At 36.8% G+C, this 23804-nt stretch overlaps 1 protein-coding gene across 4 annotated transcripts in view; it reads left to right on the top strand.

Moving 5' to 3' along the window:
• Positions 1–23804, top strand: part of elfn1b (extracellular leucine-rich repeat and fibronectin type III domain containing 1b) — an 85729-nt gene that overhangs the window by 56423 nt on the left and 5502 nt on the right. For all 4 annotated transcript variants that reach the window (XM_057330822.1, XM_057330821.1, XM_057330823.1 and 1 more), the window contains one exon: positions 4543–4614. The gene's annotated coding sequence lies outside the window, so the exon portion shown is untranslated. The remainder of the gene's footprint in view (positions 1–4542; positions 4615–23804) is intronic.

Below are 23804 nucleotides of genomic sequence, written 5' to 3' on the forward strand. Positions count from 1 at the left end.
ATTTTGAAGAAAAAAGTAAAGGTATTTGTTTTCTAATTTTAAGCATCAAAAAGATGATACCGTAAAAATGTTTTTGCGGTGTTCGTATTATTCATAATTCACTTTGGGAGAGTCCGTTGCAAGCCGTCATTAATTTTGCATTTCATGATGATCTCATTTCCACTCTTCTGTCTCTAACTAATATCTTGAAATAATGAAGTATCACCCATTTCTGGTTATGTGATACTATCACCTGCTAAGCCTGAAATTCAGCTGGCATCCCTAGCTATCAATTAAAACAGCATGATCTGAGGTAACCCCTGTTGATTAAAATTCTGCTGCTGTGTGGAGGGTCCAAATGGCGTAAAATTGGTAGGAGGCGGGTGGTTGTTGCTTTATTTGTGTACCCCACAGATCTGATGCATATGCATGTGCTATTTACCAGAACACTGTGTCATCATGAAATGCTCTTTTTGTGCCTGCAGAAATTTTAGCATTGATGCATTTTCTTGCAGATTACCTTTTGGAATAAAAGAGAATTAAGAAATGGGAATTAAAAGTCAGGATCTCACTATGCTTTTAAGTATGTCATACAAGTCGCATAAAATGCACTTGTGCAACATGAATACTTACAGTTAGGGTGTGTCTACTGTATACACACCACATTGTGTACTTTACACAATTGTTTTTCTCCTTACTTCCCGTCTTACTGTAGTATTTCCTCTCCCTGCAGGCCGAGGCTCACTGTGCTGAATATGTACTTCACACGGCCGTGTCTGGAATACAAATGCATATATAAATACATAACCATCGGGTTGCTCACCCATTGATTTCTGAAACAGGTGATGCAACCAAGACGTGCTTGAAAGAAACTGTACAACGCTGCGTGCAAACAAACACGTACGCCTTTGGACACGAACATTCGCACACTTTTGGCACAATTATAGCACCTGTTTGACCAAATGTGTGCTTTCGTGGTTGCTGCTAGGTCATTGAAACCGGGTTTGATGATTTCTGACTCGGCCGGTGCAATTTTCTGCTTTTCTGGGTCACTGCAATAGAATGGCCGTGAGGCGAATACATATGAGTTTGTGTGCGGAAACTGTAATAGCAAGAATACGGTGCATTCACACACTTGCAAGTATGTACACAACCACCGTCACTAGCAAAACACTCATTTCCAGCTATTTTATTTCATATTCTCTCCTCCCCTTTTCCTGCCTCCACAGATCGCAAGGAATATTAAATCTGCTTATTAGCTAGAGTTGAATTGGCTTGTGATCTGTCCTTATATGTAAAGAATGTGAGCAAGAGGGTAAAACCTTTGTAGCGAAATGCACATACGCTAGCCTTCTGGGCTCTGGAAACCGTTCGCTGAGAGGCACAACCCACTGTGAACTCATTAACCTGGCAATTCATTTGAAAAAAGTTTATCTACATTATATAAGGTCACGGCAAAGATGGCACTAATGTCCCACGGTATGTCAAGCTAATTGCATTGAAAGACACCTCTCCATGATTACTGCATTCATTTAATTAACACCAGTTAAAATGACAGAGGAACACAGTTATTGAATAGCGGGACATGAGGGAGAGCGAGAGAGACTTGCAATAATAGCGCTATACTGTTTATACTGATATAAATCTGACACCTCAATAATCTCTTTGATGAGTGCATGCACTGACGTAGAGTTTAATGCCTACTGTAAATCTTACAGTAAACTTTAGGACGTGTCTCGTTTGTTTTTGTGCTACAGTATACAAATGATTGATGCCTCAAATTGCGTGTCTTATTGATGAAGGATTTACTGTAGGAAGTCTCGTAAAAGCAACGTGCTTGTGTATTATCTAGGAACTGATTTAGATTCAGAGCACACACGTCTGTGTTGTATTTTATTTGTATATTCATTTTTTAATTTAATTTTACTTATTATTTCTGCTGTGGGTGCTCTATGGTCTTTACAAGCTCTCAAGAAATTCATTAAGAAAATGTACAGTATTTTGCTATTTTTCAAAGCAATCTGGTCTACGATTTTTGCCTGGTGGACAAAATAAACATTTTTTAAAAATATCTACACTGACATCGCAAGAGAGTCCAATGCTATAGAGGCTAGAATATCATATAGACTGTGGAGATGGTTTTTTTTTACTTCTGTCAGTAAAGCACCATCTATAATGTAACCCTGTCAGCATAACAACACAGAAAGAAAGAAAGAAAGAAAGAAAGACAGACAGACAGACAGACAGACAGAGGAGAGGAGAGGAGAGGAGAGGAGAGGAGAGGATGAGGAGATGAGAGGATGAGGAGAGGATGAGGAGATGATGAGGAGAGGATGAGGAGAGGAGATGATGAGGAGAGGATGAGGAGAGGAGATGATGAGGAGATGATGAGGAGAGGAGAGGATGAGGAGAGGATGAGGAGATGATGAGGAGAGGAGATGATGAGGAGAGGAGATGATGAGGAGAGGAGAGGAGAGGAGATGATGAGGAGAGGAGATGATGAGGAGAGGAGAGGAGAGGAGATGGAGAGGAGAGAAGATGATGAGAGGAGATGATGAGGAGAGGAGATGATGAGGAGAGGAGATGATGAGAGGAGAGATGATGAGGAGAGGAGAGGAGGGACGGGACGGGAGAAGAGAGATGAGGAGAGGAGAGGAGAGAAGGGAGGGGAGGGGAGAGGAGAGGAGAGGAGAGGAGAGGAGATAGAGAGAGGGATGGATAAAGTAGGGGAGAAAGAAAGAAACAGAAGAGGGAGGTAGAAATGAAGAAAAAAGAAAGAAAACAGGGAGGGATAAAGGAAAGAGGGATAGAGGGAGGGAGAAAGAAAGAAAGAAATATATTTTTGAGGTATGAATTAAGAAAGAAAGTAATTTTAGGGAGGTAGTTAGAAAGAAAGAAAGAAGGGTATAGAAAAGGGAAGGGGTGATGATAGAGGGAGAAGAATGAAAAAGAAGATGGAGAGAGAAGAGGGAGAAAGAAAGAAAAAAGTAAGAAAAGGAAGAGAGGGAGGGAGATAGAAGGAAAGAAATAGAAGAGGGAGGAAGGGAAGAAAGAAAGAAAGAAAGAATGAAGGGTATAGAAAAGGGAGGGAGAGAGAGAGAGAGAGAGAGAGAGAGAGAGAGAGAGAGAGAGAGAGAGAGAGAGAGAGAGAGAAAGAAAATTAAGGGAGGGAGGTAGAAAGGTATAGAAAAGGGGAGGAGGGATAGAGGGAGTGAGAAAGATTGAAATAGAAGAGCGAGGGAGGAAAGAAAGGACAAATAAAGAAAAGGAAGGGAGGGAGGAAGGGAGGGAGGGAGATAGAAGGAAAGAAATAGAACAGGAAGGGATGAAGCAAGAAAGAATGAAAGAAAGCAAGAAAGAATGAAAGAAAGCAAGAAAGAATGAAAGAAAGCAAGAAAGAATGAAAGAAAGAAAATAGTCAATTGCATTACATCTTATGGTTGCCATGACACATTTCTGATGTCTCATAGCAACGCTTATGTTGAGTGTGCATGTGTGTGACTATATGAGGTGTCAGGATCTGTACAGACAAAGAGAGACGGCCAGAGGGCATTTTCTGTGGAGGGCTCTCAATCCTGGGTCAGTGTGACTTAATAAAGCAGATTTCAGGAACAGCAGCTTCTGTATGCGGGCCAGATAGATGAGGGCATGGTGGCTATTGCGTTTTTCACTTTTCATCCTGTGATGAATTCATGAATTAATGCCAATCACAATATTTATTTTCAGAAAATGCTGTGCTACAGACCAGTCAATCATTACCAAACTATATGACATTTAACAGTAAAGAAACTGCTTCAGTGCAGAAGAACCCTGCTTACATTCCTAACTGTATGTAACAGGATACTGGACTATTCTTCAACATGGAATGCGTCCCACGTTTCCTGACCCTCATGAACTTCCTGAAAAAAGTTCAGCAGTGTGTAAACCTGGAGATTATAGAGACGACTGTATTCTGTTTCATTTTGGAGATTGTGTAATCAATTTCTTCTAACGCTGTGTATGTGGCATTATTATACAATGGTTGTATATTTGCTTGTCAGATTGTTTATTTAATACAATTATTATAGAATAAAATATGAATATAAATGTATTAAAATATAAATAGTTATATTATTAGCCACTAGCCAGACCAATAAACAAGTACAGTCCGGAAGTTTACTTCGGGCCAGGTGCGTGCCTCCGCTGAAACCGTCTATAAAACTGATAACAAGATATTGGGTGCCTCCTTCAATGCCAATGAGATTTTTTGCTTTCCTCGATAAGTCACACAATTTGAGGTTCACTTCATTTCTATAACACAAGCCATGTACAGTGTAGTTTACTATATAGTGTTATTTGCAAAACTCATATTTCAGCTTGTAATAAAATAATAGCACTAATAATAAAATTCTACTTTGATCCTCAAATCAGATTGGACAAGACACGTTCTCTCTCTCTCTCTCTCTCTCTCATTACTTCAATAACCATTCAGAATTTATGCTAGTCTTAAAAGAGATGTTTTACAATGAAAGCGTTTTAATATCTCAAAATCTTATGTTGGTTCTTGTACCTGTATGTTTGCAGGTTCTACGAAAGGACCCCTGATTGGACACTTGAGAACCCAGGAGCACCAATCAGATCGCTGAAGGCACAAGGGTAGGACGTCCATTCCTGTTCATGAACAAACACACGTAAAGATGATAGCCAAAGGAAATAACAGTTTGAGAGTGAAACAATTTCGTATTTTAAAGGCTGTTCTTTCTTCACTATACAGTAAATAAACACATAATTATGCTTTTGTCACTACTCAACCTGTAATTCTATTAAACGCAAGTATAAGTATTTTCTCTCTAGGCCTCTGAACTAGATCTTTAACTTTAAGCTCTGAATCTGTACAGAATGTTCAGCCACGGACAACGTTTACGACACAGTCCAGCCAGAAGCTCGTTCAAACACTCCACAGTGATGGATTGTCTTCCACAGCTAAATTGTTCACCTCCAGAGTTTGAAAAGGCGTTTGAAAAGTGACCTGAAGCTTAGTTCTTTCAGCTTTAGAAAACCGACCAGTGCAAGGAATATTTGCTTTGGGATACAGCGAAAAACATGGGATAGGTTCTAAAATCTGATACATTTCTCTTGCCAACAGAATGAGAAAAGATAAATGACTCAAATCCTCACAAAATAAACATTTTTGAGTCAAACATAGAATGCAAACTATAAATATTAATAATTCGCTGCCTTTACCAGTGTAGTACTTCCAGTACACAAATTTTAACTTTCTTTAAATCTTATAGATTGAAAGGCTTTGGTTTTTAAAAAGTGGTCTTTTGAAGAAAATAAAAAAATATTTTTACATTTTTCGGATCAAACGAAGCCATAAAGATCTCACAAATTGCTCAGCTGACACACACTGAATGTTGACACGTACACAAGAAAAAATCATATGAACTCAATTCATTAAACTATTATCTAAAATATCTATTAAGTGTTAAAAGCAAACATAGATCATTACACGCTCAAACAAATTCCTAGACATCTATTTAAATGGGAGGTCTGATGGAATTTCACTTCTTTTCAATTTCTTCATTCTTTATTAAAATTCTATAAAGTTCACAGAAAAGAAAGATATTTAACAGAAATCACTTTTAAAGACTACAATGAACGGCTTTGTTGGGATCACAAACATTTTCCTGGGTTATTGACATCATGAATCCCAAATTTACATGGACCCTGCCCCTGGAACACGGATAGTGTAATAGGCAGGGCATCTCAACACACACTCTAAGCGGAAGACCAATCACAAAAGACTGGCTTAGTTTGACCAATCAGAGCGTTTTGTAAGGAGGGACTTCATAGAACCAGGAACTCAACAGCCTGTTTACTGAGAATCAAAATTACGGTGTAAAACTCAGGTGAAATATGTAATATATAAAGCATTTTTTGAAAATCGAAACATGTACATCTATCGTTTAGCACATCATAAACATAATAAAGACTTTTTAAGAAATATAAAAATAGGAAAAATAGGACCCCTTTAAAAACAAAAGGACCAATCGCAACCGCCCTGCCAGACTGGAGTTATTGGATCAAAAAGCAAAACAGCCAATCACAATCGTCCTGGCAGGCTTGTGTAATTGTTGCGTCACTCGATCTCGCACGTCCTTCCTGGTCCCAGCTGAATAAAGCTAGATTGAGATTCATGGGCCTTCTGCCACACTCTCGGCCTCTGACTAATGTACATCTTTATCCATTTCTCTCTCCTGTTCCCCTCCAACCAACCTCGTTCTCTTTCTCCGAATCTCAGAGTTGATTTGGGTTTATTTTTTCTGACAGAGCAGCAGATTCATTTTGTGGTCGGGAAAGACAAATGGACAGTAAGAGAAACGAAGCAGGAAAGCTCATTTCTTTTCAGCGTTATTCTGTTTTCTTGAATAAACGCAAATGTAAGCTCATGCATATGCATGCAAGATGTGCGACGGGGTCCGAAAAGACCACAGTGACAATCTGAGACAGAAAATCAAAGGCTTTGAGAACGTAAAGCTTGAAAACAAGGAACATGCAACCATGTAAACTGAATAAGAAATGTGTGCGATTCTACAATCTTCACGGTTTCGATCACTTTTCGGATAACGGATTGACATCAACCATGTAAACAAAAATGCAGATTTTTTTTCATTTAATTTAAAGGGCCAGTTCATCCAGAAATGAAAATGGTGGCAGAGTTTTCATTTTTGGGTGAACTATCCTTTTAAGCACAACAGATGCTCTTTGTAACATTTTTTAAATGATCAGGTTTTGCACAAACCTGAAGTCCAGGCCAAGAAAAATTTGTCGGTTTTGCCGACAATAAAATCTGTAAAACGCAATAAGTAATTTCACTAGTGGTCTTCTACTTTTGGATCCCCAAACAATTGCTGTCTTCTTTTTTTTATACTGTAAATCCAATCTCTAAAATCTAAACTGAAGCACATTCATAACACTAAGAGATGGAGATTTACTTACACAGGCAGCAAAACAAAAATACGGGTGGTTCATAGAGACTCCATCTCCTGACCATCTTTATTATTAAAATGGGATTATAGGTATTCGGGAGTGTTTGTGTAGCATGGAAAAAAAGAGATGCAATAAAACGGAATTGTGCGTCTGTCAGTCTTAAGGTTAAGCCATGGCTCTGCATTCTCTCACCTCCGTATGCGGCTAATAGGATTTAGAGGTTTGGAATTCATTCATTTACAAAAGCTTTGACTCCCTCAAGACAACATAATCCCTCCGTAGCGCAGCTAATAGAAACCTAGCAGTGTACAGTATGCCTGCCAGTCTTCTCCATTAAAAAGTAAACATGCTCTTCTTTCACATTGACGTCACGAGGGAAAATCGCCAGCGCCGGATACAAAAGGTCTTGCACAACGGCTGCAGGTTTCTTGAAGTTTGTTGTGCTTACGCAACAGTGCAGTGAAATTGATGGCCGCCTGTATCGATACAGATCCGCCGTGAGGGAGAGCAGGTGGTGATAGATGGTTGAAAGTCTGCTTTGGCTTTGTCTCAACATAAACCAGATCCAGGGAAAAACACATCCATCACATCTAATGCTTTTATGAATGCCATCCAGATAGAGTTTAAGGGGACACTTCCTTCGGAAATGATAATTCCGTCATCGTTGAGTCATCGCCATGTCATTCAAAAATGTGATTTTTATTTGATTTGCTCACGGAGATACTATTCGACCGCAATGGTTATATTTTTGATATATTCCATGACTTTTTCATATACTGAAAGCATAAAGTGAGCTATGGCTGTCAGGCTCCTCAAAGCACCATCAGCCTGTCAGATCTGTGGCTACACTTACTGCAAGGTTTTTATCCTACAGTGATGGCATCAAATGGTAAAATCACGGTACCTCGATGCACTGCAATAAGCATACCGTGGTATTTTTGTACCCTGGGATGTTTCTATAAAATATGGTACAGTACCTTGCTTTTGAGTGTCTTGGTTTTTTGGACATGTACCATGGTATACCTTTGTTTTTTGGACGTGGACAAAAAACAAGACTGTAGGTATGTACTATGGTAAATGTCCAAAATACTATAGTAGTAGCCTACTGACTGTTCGTGGTACTGTACGTGAGTCTCCGTTTCAGAATCGAGTAAGTAACAAACCAATAAATACTCTCATACGTCAACATATCCCAGATAATATCAACTTTTCTATCTCATCACACAAAGGAAATTTACTTCAGATCAGGAAATATCTCCAACCTGGACAATCAGACCAGTGGCATTCTGACAGACTCTTCCAGGTTCAAGGACAGACAAACAAAATGATTGAAAAGACATTCAAAGTTTTATTTAAACTACTTTTTTCAATAACGTCTGTAAAATAGATTACACGCATCACTTTTTTCTACGTATGTACAATTGTGGTACTTTAGTTCAACCCGCTTCTAAATGACATGTAAAAGAAAAGTAAACTGGGGTTGGTCAGATTTTCTCCTCCACATGTGGTCAAAGATCTGGCCAAGCGAGGCTACAACCTTAAAGGGATAGTTCGGCCAAAAATGATTTTTTTTAAAATCATTTATTCACCCTCATGTCATTCCAAACCTGTATGACTTTCTTTCCTTTGCAGAAAAAAAAAGATATTTTGAAGAACGTTGGTATCCAAACTACATTGACCTCCATTGTATGGAGACAAAACTACCGAGACATTTCTCAAAATATCTTCTTTCTGGAGAAGCAATTAGTCCGCAGAAGACTGCAGTAGTGCGTCTGTCTGCTTTTTACCCTGTTTTTACTGTTCTTTTGTGTTCCACAACAGAAAGAGTCATATTCAGGTTTTCAATGACATGAGGGCAAATAAATAATGACAAACATTTCACTTTTGGATGAACTATAATTGAATACTCTTTAATACTCGATCTATTGAACTCACGGTTGTCTTTCACACAACAACGAAACGGCGCCTTGTGCACAACTGTTAGAGTTCTCATACTCGCTTTCAGCACTTCAGGTCGCATCTTATCTCTTGACTTTTCTGTACAGCCGCCCGTTTAGTATTCACCAGATATACAGCATATGAATTATTTTACTGCCCCAGATATTCAGACTTTCTTTAGAGATGACGGTTTGTGAGAGACGGAGTCTGAAACCTGAAGGCAGGGTCAAAGACAAGAGACTGGGTGTGGGAGGAGAAACAAATATTAAACCGAGCTTATTTCTTGCTTCGGTAGCTTTCCGGTCACGTAGTGCTATGTGGTTGTCTTGAGCACGGCCCAACCGGCTGTATCTTTCCTGATCCATTTAACTCATTTCACTTCTGTTTGTTGTAATTATGTCGTCACGGTGTTAAAAGGCTTTTACTCTTCCCAGCACATCTCGGAGTAGTTTGGTTGTGACTGTGGCTTATACGGAAGCATTAGGATGGCAAGTATCGCTCTGAGACTAATACGGAGGTTAAACACTTGATGTCTCTGCCCTGACTGGAGTACTATAACAATAAATGTTAAGGATCAAGTCGGTTTGGGAAGATCCAGGTGAGCTTAAAAAGAAATACTAGTAAAGACAAGAACATCTCTTACAAAATTATAATTGTTTTACTGTATAAACCATTTAAAGACTGGTGTTATGATCAGTGTTGGGTGTAACTAGTTACTGTAATTTAATTACTTTAGTAAAGTAAGGGATTACTCTTATTTGTTCTGTATGAAATTACAGTTACTTCTGATGTAACAATTAAATACTGTGTAATGTATACAATAGTGGAATTGACATTAAAATTCAAAATCTAACTTTAAAATGCATGCATTAATGTATCTTTCTCACATGTTATACAAGTCAGTTAATAATTGTACTTTATGTAGTTTTATATGATTTATTTGAATGAATTAAGAGTCGTTTTATGTCTATCCTTGACTCACTTAACTAATCAAGGTTGATATAAGATATAGAAAGTAATTAGTAATAAGTATTTAAATACTTTTTGTAGAGAATAATTTGTATATGTACAGTAATCCAAATACACTATTGAATGTGTAATTAGTAACTAGTAATTAATTACTTTTTCAGAATAACTTACCCAACACTGGTTATGATACAATATGGCAAACCAATGTCTGATTGGACAAATCATGTTCAAAGTCAATAAACACATAACAGCATATTCAACAGTGATAGTTCATCCGAAAATGCAGTTTACTTACCCTCTTGTCATTTCAAACCTGTTTAACTTTCTTTTCTTCCGCAGAACAAAAAAGAAAATAATGTTTTTAACCGGCACCCATTGACTTGCATTGGTTTTGTGTCCACACAACAGAAGTGAATGGGTGCCAGCGCTGTTTCTTCAGAATATCTCGTTTTGTGTTCTGCGGAAGAAAGTCATAAAGGTTTGAAATGACAAGAGGGTGAGTAAATGATGACAAAATGTCCATTTTTGGGTGAACTGTCCTAGTGGTCATGTTGCTTAGCAAGTGCACCATAACCAGCCTTCCGTTAATCTACTGAACTATGTTCATATTATATAGCTTTTATACAATTCCAAGCTCAAAATATACATATTAAAATATGTATGTATACTATATCATTTCAAAGCTCCAATCTGCCATCTCTGTTTGAAAGATAAAATTTCAGGTTACTTAAAGTGGTTATCTTAAGCGGGTTGACGTCAATCTGACATTTGCCATGAAATCTGACTCAGACTATAAACCATTATTCTAAATTTGCGGTTGCAAATCAGGCTTTTTTGTTTACATAAAAAGCTTCAGATTTCAGCTTTAATAATGATAAATGGCACGAAATGTATGCATGAATAACATAAAATAGATATTTTTAAATTCAGATTTTAACACACAAATGTAACTTAACCTTAAAACAACATCATTATAAAATGATAAGAAAGTGTATGTGATATTTATAATGAATTGACAGATATGAACACATGACATAATTGTCACATAGTTTCTTGAATGTCCCTAAATGTTTACTAAGACCAATTCTTGCGTAACAATGAAACAAAATGAAGGACCATACAAAGAGAGAGAGAGAGATTTCACGTAATCTATTCTTTTTCCCTTCGCACAACCTTTTATCTTGAGTTACTCTCATCCCTTATCTGGCTGGTGATGAAGGCACCATCTGTGTGTTGAGCTGCTGTTCAGCAAACAAAAAAGTTTCTCAAACTTTCTGGATTTGCAGGTTTTATGGCATTGTGTATTTCCGTCAACGAGCGATAAAATTAAAACGTGACAAAGGTCTATTTCTGAATTCACACATTACATAAAACATTTTCATATGTGCTATAAATGATTAAATTAAGATTTCTCAACATTTCGTCCCAAACCACAATTGGTCCTAAACCCCAACTCAGTGATAGCTTAGATCGGATAAATTCACATCCCACTCAAATGTATTTTTATGCGAGATATTTTTTGTTTACTGTTAATGTTGAACACTTGTTGCTATCACAAAAAACGTGCCACAAAACGGCAAACCTCATATAACATCCATAACATGAAAACACGAACAGCAATAATAAAGAACAGTTAGTTGGACCTCTAGAGTTTTCTCAAAGGTTACGCACTTACTTACATCCGCTGACCGTGTGTTGAGAAAAAGCTGTCAGGTCCTTTATTTTAGTACACTTATGAAAAGCTCTGTATAGATACTGTTTTTTCATATGCTTTAGAAATACGTGTTTGTGTACAACAGTCAAGTATATACAGTATGTGAAGAGAAGCTGTTAGAGTAGTTCATAAACCTTGAAGTCTTGACATTTTCCATTTAATCCATGTTTGGTCCTAATGGCACGATTTCACAGAGCGTATATATCTCGCAGCACGCAAAACACTGATGAATGGGGTTGAGTTCAGGATGCTAAACATAATAGATGACTTTTTTCTTCTTTTTAATGCTGTAGATGTTTTTCCGTCAGTGAACATTTGTCGCTACAGCTGTTAAAACGAGAACTTTTTGCATCTTCTAAAGAAAATTTGAGTGACGCTTAGCTTACGTGTGCAAAACACGCCGATGCAAGCGTTAAAACAGTAGCTATGCGACAGTGAAGGTGTTAGATACACTTTGAAAGCGTTTTCAACTTTATTTATCAAGGGAGAAAACAGAAAAATCTGAGTAACAATCAGTATTCCGGGTTACTTTTTACCATCCGAGTATGAGTACAGACGAAAAACTCCAGTTGCATCTGGCCCTGTCGACCGTATACCAGACCGACAGCTAATGCGGTAACAAAAACAGTCAGCGCGTAAAACAACGTTTGAGGTTTACACAAAAGCCAAATTACAGCAAGCTCTCATATCCATCAGTAAATATGCACACGCTGCCAAAACATCTAGCGGTAAGCTGCGCTAGTCTCCTCTTCCCTGCATGCTAACACAAGTTTGCTCTGTGCCTCTATTTAAGTATTCCCTGTGGGTTATCCTTTTCAAACACTGATATGCAGTCACGACTGTTCTCCACGACAGCATCCTTTAAAGACGTCTATAAGTCAAACCCACACAAACTTTTAATCTATACTCTCGCAACCTAAAGTCTCCTTGGGCTTCCCGGCAGAACGCGCGCACACACGCTAGCTCGCGCACTCATTAGGAGTAATGTATTCTGCTTTAATTAGAAGCTGGTGAGGGGAGCTGCCATCATTGTGAGGTCCAGCTGAGAGGTAGTCAGTAGGGAATCTAAACAACATCGGCATACAATGAAACTTTACGCTTGTGGCTTTATACAACTGTGAGTTATAAAATGTAAAGTTTTGATGAGACACATTTGAAGCCGGTGTACAACAGAAATGCCACAGCAATCCATGTAGAACCTCAAAGCAACTGCATAGCAACACCCTGGCAACCACTGTTGCATCGTGTCAAAAGCTTTTGTATGGCCACAAATATGGCATTATGTACCATGTTCATCCAAATATGTATCAAACCATCCTGCCAAACACTTCAATAGGGAATCTCAAAACAGCAGGCAAAGAAATAGGGCTGTACGATTAAAAGTATTTACTTTTTTTTTTTAAGTGGAGTGTATGGATTGGAACTTGGAAATACGATGTTGCAGAAGTTCAACAGCAGCCGATTCCAACATGCATTGCGAAGTGAAGTAAATATTCTAAAGTGAAATAGCCCAAAAGTTAAAACCTGACATAATAATCATAATTATTAATGATGATAAAAACGTGGGCGAAATAATCATGACTTTTTTTAAATGATAAAAACTGAGCAAAATATTTGTCATTATTAACTGTGATTAAAATGTCAAAAACTGACAATCATGATTATTAAGCCTGACTAAAAATGTGAGCAAATTAATCATGATTATTAATAATGATTCAAATTCTGAGCAAAATAATCGTGATGATCATTGTACCTAGTAGCATGCAGGCCTACAAAGAAACTTGACACTTCAGGTCTTACACAACCATGCATTACAAAACAAAACAAAGATTATTAATAGAATATATGCAAATACTCTGTTCCACATTCAACAGTCAGCCAGCTTTATTACATCCGGTGCACGTAGTGTCCATTGGAAACGATGGCGTTTCTCACTCGGTCGCTTCAAGATAGGATTACGGTCAACGACGTGAGTCAAAATATCCAAACACCACGTCATACGTCAACAACCAAAAAGGGCAAAGAACGTTTTTTTTTTGTAAATATATCGTTAACGTTTGGTGAAAAATTACGTCAGTGCTATGAGAGCAAAAGTGGCTTAGCTGGCTGAGATTTTACCTGAAGTGCATCATCGACCTGCATGCATATAGTCTATTGGAACTGCATAGCAACACACTAGCAACCATCCATATCACTGTAGATTTGAATCACATTGGACACAATCGCTTGGAGAATAATTAGCATATTCTTCTAACAGGTACCATGTACCACAAACAAAATATGTACCAGGCTATCCTACCAAACACTATTAGAAGATTAGATGTGCAAGTTAACACCTCAAGCAAGTTAGTTACCCATTTGCAGTGGTAAGTTTACAAATTGTATTCTGATGTTTGTGAAAAGTAATGATTTGCGGTATCAGTTTTTGCCGACATTCAGGATATGTAAATCAGGTTTCATTTATGCAGCAGCAACTAAACAGATTTCTGAAGTGTGAAGAAATGTTATTAGGCATCGCAGGGCCGATTTCACATGCTGAAGCACACACGCAGTACATGCTTCATACCACAAACACAGTCTGACTGATCTGACTGAACATGTGTGTTGTAAAAAATCTGCTTGTGAGCGTAATACATCTTGTGTGCAGATCGATGCAAATTTATACAAAAATGATGCATTGCACATTAGTTGCACAGAGATACGTTTCTTTGAATTTAGGTTTGGATGCAACAGAGAAGAAGTAAATATCACATATATCATATCATGCATTTTTTTATTATAATTTATTTGGGTTCCTTTTAAAAAAAAAAGGTTTATTCTGTGGTATTCTGCCATTGTTCACAAAAACTAAATTTTGGTATTCTTCTGAAAGATGTGCAGAAACAGGCATCTGGCCGCATTCCCACATATTATCATATTATCAAGTCTGCCAAATAATAAAATCTATCCTGCTTTCTCCTTATTACATCACCAATATTTCTGATCGCTCAGTAATTGCTGTTGTCTACATTTTTGTTCTTACATACTTTTTATAATACAATGCACTCGTTTGTATTTTGATACAAAAGATTTCTCATAAAATGCCAATGCCCATTATATGTATATTGTACAGTACAGTATATATTGAAGAAATGGTGTTCTTTTAGTGAGCCTGTGGAGATGTTGGGACACACTTTACTGTTTAAAAATCATTGAGGGATTTACTAAATAATCTTCGCAACGTTAAGTTTGCGACCTGTTTTTGTTAACTTCAGGATAGCTTCCTTTTTAATGTTAGGCCAGGATGTTTTGGCCCTCCAGTGGGAAGCAGGGGAAGTCTTTGATGGTCACATAAGGGAATATCCGTCTCCTCCTGAACAATCTGCCCTTTTTGTGTCATTGCTTTTCTTTAGTCTTGTTCCAGGGTAAACTAGATATAAATGGTTGCCAAGTTCAAAAATAGCTCCACACTGTGAAAAGACGTGCAAATTTATGCAGCTTTCTTGAAGTTGGCAGCGAAGAGGCGTGACACTTTCTCGGAGCCAATACGCAGTCTAATCTTCTAGCATGAGCGCATGCAGATGAAACACATTCACGCCCAGGTAATGAATGAGATTCTCACATGTAATTGCACGCTTGAAAGCTTTGGCACGTGACGAATTACATTCATACAGAGACATATTCATGTTTGTTAAAAATCGAATGGGCCTTTTAAATGTAATGAACTATGGAACGAAGCAAATGTTCTGACATGGCACAAGATGACAGAGATCTTGATCTTAAGCATGTAAATGAATGAAATGAAGTAGCAAGCATTATAACTAAATGTCTATACATCACAATGATCTATATATTTATCAATATATTTACTTTTGGGGAAACGATCTTGATAATTGTTGGTTTAATTTGCGCAAAGGAAAATAAACTGTAGTACAGTGGCATATTTAAATGCACTTTCTTTTACCATAGTCAGCTGACATGCATTTTTTTACATTGGTGGTGGTATTTTTTATTATAAACAATTGCTTTTTGCAACACAACCTGGTGTAACAGCATGCAGTTCAAAAATGAATGTTTCCTTATATAATGCAGCACATCTGTATTTAGACAGAATCGTGGGAAACCACCCTGAGAATTCCATTCTTAATCTTCAAAATACTGCTTCTAAAAAAAAAAGAAACCCAAGTGCTTCAGTAAAATCCTGTGGATTTGCCCATCCTGAGCTAACGGCTTACTCGGCTGTTGTTATGATTCACTGCATGTTTGTTTTCTGGTGGTTATGCATGCAAATCAAAGAAAAACTGTTTTCCAATCCATGTTTGTCCAATATGGAACCATGTGGTTGGACAGAGTACACTGACTGAAAGAAAAGTATCATGCTCAGTATGTCACTGTTCAGCATTACACAAACCCTAGATCTGTAATACTTAAACTCTTCAAAAACCCAAACGATCCCCCCTCCGAAAAAAACAAACATTCAGTCAAAGGTTCTTAACATTTCATAGTCTAAAGTAGCATTCTCCACAAAAAAAGCCTTTGCGAAACAGAACGGTTCTTTGGAATTGCAAAGGTGCTTTATGCAGCCATACAGCCAAAAATGTTTCTTTTGTGGGATCTTTATTTTTAAAAGTATATTATAACTATTTCAATCGTAATGCCCATTTATGAACCTATTCAACATTTTACATTGTAATACAAGTAACTTCAATATCCGCTTGTTAAGCCTGACATCACGCACCGCCGTGTACGGAATGCCACGGGTCAAAACGCTCTATCAGATGCCAGAGGCAAGAAACAAAATGCTGATATACACCAAATATATAATATATACACCGATATACAAAATCCCAGATGTTCAGACAGAGGTTCATTTTTACAATTTCTTAAAAAAGATTTCGCGAGACTGTAGAGCACAATATGAGTTTATTAACGGTTAGGGTAAATGTGTGATATGAATAAATAGTGCTCGACTTTGAAAACAGTATACCTTACAATACTGACTGGACTTAAGTGGAATATGGTGTAAATCAGTGTTGGGTGTAACTAGTTACTAAGTAATTAGTTACTTTCCCCTTGAAAAAGTAAAGTAAGGGATTACTCTTATTTTTTATGTAATTTAATTACAGTTACTTCTGATGTAATTAAACTAAATACTTTGTGTAATATGTGTGTGTGCAGAAGAGGAATTTACATCAAAATTCAAAGTCTAACTTTAAAATCCGTGCTTTAATGTATAATTCTCACATTTGTAATTAATAATAATACTTTATGTAGTTTTATATTATTTATTTGAATGAATTAAAAGAGCTGTTTCATGTCTATCCTTGAATCACTTAACTCATCAAGGTTGATGTAGGATATAGAAAGTAATTAGTAATAAGTAATTAAATACTTTTTGAAGAGAGTAACTTGTACAGTAATCTAATTACATTATCAAATGTGTAATTAGTAACTAGTAATTAATTACTTTTTCAGAGTAACTTACCCAACACTGGTGTAAATTTACAATAAATGTAGTAAAAAATATGCATTACTTTGTTATTCAATTTATAACACGTTATAAAAATGACAACACTTTACAATAAGCTTGTATTTGTTATCAATTAGTTAATGCATTAACTAACATGAACTGGCAATGCTCAATAAAGTTGATGTATTAATCCTTGTTAATGTAAGTTGACGTCAATACAAGTTTCTGATTGTTCTTGTTAGTTCATGGTGCATCAACTAATGTTAACAGATACAACATTTGATTAAAAAAATTGTATTAAGAATAACTGAAACTAACATAAACTAAGATGTATTGCATTGTTGTACTGTATTGTTCATTGTTAGTTCATGTTAGCGAAGACGTTAACAGGTACAACCTTATCGTAAAGTGTTAGCATAAACATGCTGCCAGTTTTTAAATTAGTCTCAATCCGATTTATCATAAAAAGACATGATGACGATGATGATAAAACATCACTTTTGTTTTGTTCGAAGACCAAATGAGTCACTGTTTTCATGTGCCATCACTACTGTACCGGCCCTGTATGCCCCATTTTTAGTGAACATGTCCTGCTTTCTTGCTTGCAGCAATAATCCGTTATTTTATCTGCAACATTTTTCACATAGAACGTCAGAGCAGAGCATAAAGCCACGCCGCATCAGTCCTATATATAATTTCCTCATCACCTTGCTCTCCCCAAACTTCAATTACGTACAACATGATGCCCAATCGAGTGTATATGTTCCACCGTGTCTAGTTTACATCCTGTCAGCGATGCCAGCTGTGGCATACTCAAGGTAGGTTTCTCCGTGCCATCTGTAGTTTCACTCTAATCATAACGGTCTAAATCGCAGTCCTATGGGTAGCACCGCCTGTCACCAGAAGCAGTGTAACCATGGCAACAGTCCCAATGGACAAGTAGGCCTCTATACCATTTCTTTTCTTTCCTAAAGCTTTTCTCAGATTCAATGAAACAGTATAAGGCTCACTCTCTTCTTTCTTAATCAGATAAGGAAAGAGTTCGATAGATTGACACACAAAAACAGACTTCCCCTTGGGCGTTTAAAGAGCTCAGCAGATGTACGCTGTGTGTGTTTGTTGTGCTACGTGAACCCTGTTCAATTACTTGTCATGGAACAAAAGCCTTCACGCAATTTTTTTTCTTAACAAACACAATCCAATACGCATATACAAAGTCACAAACTACAGTAGCAAGAGCCCATTTTGCAGCATTCACTATCCAAATGTTTTAAGATCTACAGAGGAAATAGTTTTATTTGTACTGTACCTATCATTTATCTTGTTCTCTGGAGAAACAGGTCGTGGTTAAAATCTTGCCCCTAGGGCAGCATTGCTAAACGGTTGCAAGGGTGTCATGGGTGATTGCTTACCAGCGGAGCTGGAAAATAGTATTTTTACTTCAGTATACAGATCTGTAATAGGGCTGTCATGATATAAGATTTTCACTACACGGTTATCGTGGCCATATTAATGTGATATTTATAGATTAAAAAAATAATAATAATAAATGATGTCATCAGCGCAATTCATCTTTGTGTTTTGTCTGTCATTTGGCCAATGAATCGAATCGCACTCAAAACACAAGTGTATGGAGACAGAGAGAGAGTTTTAAAAGTGTGATGAATAGTTTACGATATGTCTAGAATTAACACAATATCAATAACTTTTTTATATCACGGTTATTGACGGTACGGTATATTGTGACACCCCCTAATATGTATGTTTTTACTTTGGAAAAATGTTACTCCATGGCACTCAACTACATTTCATAAATACATGCATTTTACATAAAAAACACAGTACTTTCTTTTACTTAAGTATTTTTTATTTTACCTGAGTAAAAGAAAGTACTATATTTATTAATGCACTTAATTATTAAAGGGTAAAAAAGTCCAAAAGTATAGAAACGCACTGAAGTAAAAATTCCAATATTATGCTTTAAAATGTAGGGTTTTTTCAATGTAAAAACACTCTACTCAAGTTGTTTGTCTGTACCGTTTCAAAGTCAAAACACTTCACTACTGTTCACCTCTCCTTTCCAGCCCTTAGAGGATATTATTGTCTACAGATGTGGCTTGGTTGCATCATTTAAAGCAAACCAACTGTATGGGTGGAAACTGTACAGCGAATTGCATAGAAAAATAATAGCACACCTCTTTTCAATAAGCTATGCAAATCTATCATCTATCATTCATGTCTAGCACAGATTAGTTAAGTACCAAACAACATAAAAAGCTTTCTGAGTGACCACAGTATATACTGTATAATACATACAGTATATATTTCAATTTATAAATGGATGCACTATCCTCTTTCTACTCGACTCCTATTTCCACTATATGCAGCACTGTATTAGCGTGTAAATTAATTGTCATGTTGCATTAATCACGTCACATCACTTAAATTCATCTTGACATGTTTACAGTCTGTTTACTTTGGAGGACTAATGTATCCAATATCGCAAATGGCTCCCAGAAACCCGAGGTGTTGGGATGTGTGCCTGGTAGAGAAGGAGAGAGAGATAAAGGGAGTATATGGGGATAACTGCATCTGTTATGTTTGCCCAGAGCTAGTGGCTTGATCTAATGTCACAAAGTCACACAGCTGTTTATTGACCATAAAAAAGGCACTGTGTTATTTTAAGCCACGGGCAACAACGCTACAGGTCCGGGCAAACACATCTAGTCTTTGATACATGCAGACAGACGGGTATGAGATGGGAAGACGTTAGTCTGACGTCTGGAACAGCACTTGCCGTGCAGCAGTGTATCGAAGCCGGTTCATGGGCGCTAACACAATAAGCCATTTTCTTTGAAGTTTTTGAATGGTTTGACATGCAGGTTAAGTGTGTTGGACCGAACGATGGCGCCGTATAGCCTAAAGCGTATGCTCATGACTGCTGCACTGTTAAAAGTGTCCATTGTGATACAAACAGGGTTTGACAGATAGAAGTGAACCCATATCGTTGAAGTCTGAAAGATTTATAATAAATGTTTCACTTAGTTTGATACGTCAACGTGCATTAAAAATGACAGATCTTTCTGACAGTTCAACAGTCATTTTAACCCAAATTCTCATTCTATTCATAGATCACAGACGGATTTTTTTCGGGGTAACTATGACACAGTACGCCCAAAATGTTTTGGCATTCAGAAGTTGGCTTTTAAATGATTAAAGATTTATAAACAATACATATATTGACAGCGATGAGCTGTAGTAACTGTGGTTGCCCCACTTGAAAGCAATTTCATATTGTCAATGTCCTTCCAAAACCTTGGATGTCCAAATTCACTGTTTTTTAGGAAGCGGAAAAAAACACTTTACTTTTTAAATGATTAAATACTGTGCTGTCAAAATCTTCATAAGCATTTTTTCATACTTAATACTTATTTAACTTATACTTATATTTTAATACTTCTTATTTTTTATTGGTTAGATATTTGCAAAACCCAGTGACGAACATACAGTAAAGGGTGCCTACACACTAAAAACAATTGCGTTCAGTTAAGGACAACACACTAAAAGTGTAACTGAACACAGTTATTTCTGGGACAACACAATTGTGTTGTCCTTTTCTTTTATTTAACACAGTATCAAATGTTAAAATGACACACAACGTGTTAAAAATCATCACACAAACAGTGTGTTGGTAATAATAGTAATTTATGGCAAAAAATAAAAATCACAAAATATGCTTCAGAAGGACAGTAGCGATATTTAACTGGGTTTACAAATAGTAAAAATAGACTTGGCTAAAAACTGCAAAAAGGGCTCTGGAATAGAAAATGAGTTCTGAGAAAAGCTCTATACAGCAAAAGCCACTTGTTTTAATGTTACACTAGTGGTATAATAAAACAACATCCATTTTAAGTCCGGCTTAAGCAATTTTTGGAGCCATTGTAGAGAAGATATATTTCTCATCTTCAGAAAAAAAAGTATTCTAAAAAGTATAGCAGGGTTGCAATAGACTTTGTTGATGCGAGCATGTTTGTACACACACCCATTACCATTCAGCAACACAAAGCACATTGTGTGAGAATTACACGGTTTACCGCTGAGAGTTTATGAACACAATAAACGGATCAATATTTTAAATGCCTGCAGTGATGAGAAGGGTACTTATGGGAGCAGCTATTTGTTCTGTGCATGATGTACTTCGTGACACTGAATCGAAAGTGTGTTCTACAATATGAAAGATGTATGAAAGATTCAGACAACAGAGCCTTTTTTCACCCTGTTTCAACGCCATCCCGCCTCTCCTACCGTCTACAAAGCTCTGTAAAAGAAATGCACAGTAAGCTGTCAAGAACGACCATTATCCGTTTTGTAAAGCTCATCCACATGAAACAGGTCTGAACACACGCACAGATACTTTGCACAGAACTTTTCTAAAACATTTTGATGGATTTGTATGTCAGACTCCAGGAAATATTAGAATCCTTTAATGCAGTAGTGTTTCTATATCAAGTTGTATGTGGAGTGCCCCAGGAGGTTAAAATATACACTTCATTCTAATAAGTGTTATTCAAAGTTACTTTCTATTATTTATTTCATTACTATTTTGATAAAGCTTGATACATCCATAAATATAGACTGGAAAGCAAGAGCCCTGCAGACAAAAACAGTGTTTCTGAAAATTGACTCGATTGACAAAAGGTTACATTATTCTCTTCTGGAAGAGACTTAAAGGGACAGTTCACCCAAAAATGAAAATTCTGTCATTAATTCCCTCAAACCTGTATCACTTTCTTTCTTCCACGGAACTCAACAGTATACATTTTTAAAAGAATGTTGGTATTAGGGATGTCAATTTAGACAAATTCCCATAATCGATTTTCATTTACATTAACGACCAATTAATCGATTGCTCGTTAACATTAATACTGAAATATGCCTCTGCAGTGGCATATAGGCATGAGAGCGCGCAAAAGCCACGCAAAACGCCATCTTCCTCACCTGAATAAAAAGGTTTCCAAGTTTAAAAAAATGTCTAGTAGCATTGTTAAAATGAATCTGTGTGATTGATAATATAATAAAATGATGTATTTGATAATTAACATATGTACCAATATACAACGTGTCGCCGCCTCAGATGTGCACTCTGGTAATTGCATATAAGCAGACTCGTATCATTGCGCGCGTCTGCGTGAGAGAATAGGTTGATTTGTTATTATAAGCATGTTATTTTCTTTCTAAATGTGCATAGGACACAGCGCATGGACACTATCGACAGTATTACAGAGAATCTGTAGAATTCGAAAAAGGGCATTTTAACTCACAAATGTCCATAACGTGTTACAACCTTTAGCGGTCCTGACGTGGGGGGCTTGTGTCTCACACTGAGGCATAATTTGCAGGTGGGACATGTCTGCACCACTTTTTGCCAAGTCAATTGTGTCCCGCGCACTTATTTGAATAAAACTAAGCTTGTGGAACAAACACGCTGTGAACGCGCCGCTTGCGCATCCACTGTCCAAGCACAAAAAATGTGTAAACCAATAAAGGTGTAAACCAATTATAATTATTTTAGTTATATTGAGTTATTATATAAATATTTTCATTATTAAAGTATTGTTTTCCATTGATTTGACCGACCCCAGCGGGTGGGGGCGGACTTTGTCCCCACCACTTTTGAAAACAAAGTTACGCCACTGGTCTCACATAAATAACATCATTATTTGTATTACACGAGCAGAAGCTAAAATAACAGTTAAATGATGTGCTAAACCATTTCGAATAAAATAACTGATAAGCTGTCCACATGCGATCGATGCAAACCTAAAAACCCTGATGGTACTTAGGAATGCCGGTGAGGATTTAATAAACATGTGACAACATACTTTACCGATACCACACATTATAAAATAAAAAATATATATTTGCATTTTGCATCTATAGCGCTTATTTTGATTTGCAGCTTAAGATCTTTTTTCTTTGACCAACAATTTGCTTAAAATGTTTCTTCATTATTATTCTTAACGAAAAACTCAACAATCATAAAATAGCCTAGTATCATCACAAACGCATTTATGGTAAACTTTTACTAACAAAGGCGGATGGTATCCAAAGGAAAAACAACATTTTCTTTTGATACCAATAGTTATTCATTCATTATTTACTTTTAATTAAACAACAAAAAAATACACTGACAAATGACAATGACTTTGAACTCGATCATCATTAAGTTATTTCGAGTAAACTGTTATCAACAATTAATCGATCGTCGATTAATCATTAACATCACTATAACGCATTGACTTGCATTGGTTTTGTGTCCATACTATAGAAGTGAATGGGTACTGCCGTTGTCCAGTTAACAACGTTCTTTCAAATATTTTCTTTTATGTTCTGCAGAATAAAGAAAGTCATACAGATTTGAAATGACAAGCATTTGAGTAAATGTTGACTGAAGTTATATTTTTGGGTGAACTATCCCTTCTCAAAGTTGCATTTGCTTGAATGTCTGGCAACATGTGAAGTAATATCTACAGATTAATTTATGTTGACCAAATCCGTTTTTACCATTCTACATGTATTTTCTAGATACCCCTGCTCTAGGACAATTCATAAGTACAACATTTTAAAATCACTTCCTCTTAGCAGAATCAAGTGCAATGTTTTACTCTATGGTAGGTTCCACTGTAGTTGAAAAGATAAAGTAGCCTATTTAAGGGTTCGCCTTCATTAGTTGAGTGGTGAGTATCTATGAGCTAATAAGGTAAAATAGATGCGTGTGTGCGT

The sequence above is a fragment of the Triplophysa rosa genome, linkage group LG4 (genome assembly GCF_024868665.1).
Source record: "Triplophysa rosa linkage group LG4, Trosa_1v2, whole genome shotgun sequence".
Lineage (NCBI taxonomy): Eukaryota > Metazoa > Chordata > Actinopteri > Cypriniformes > Nemacheilidae > Triplophysa > Triplophysa rosa.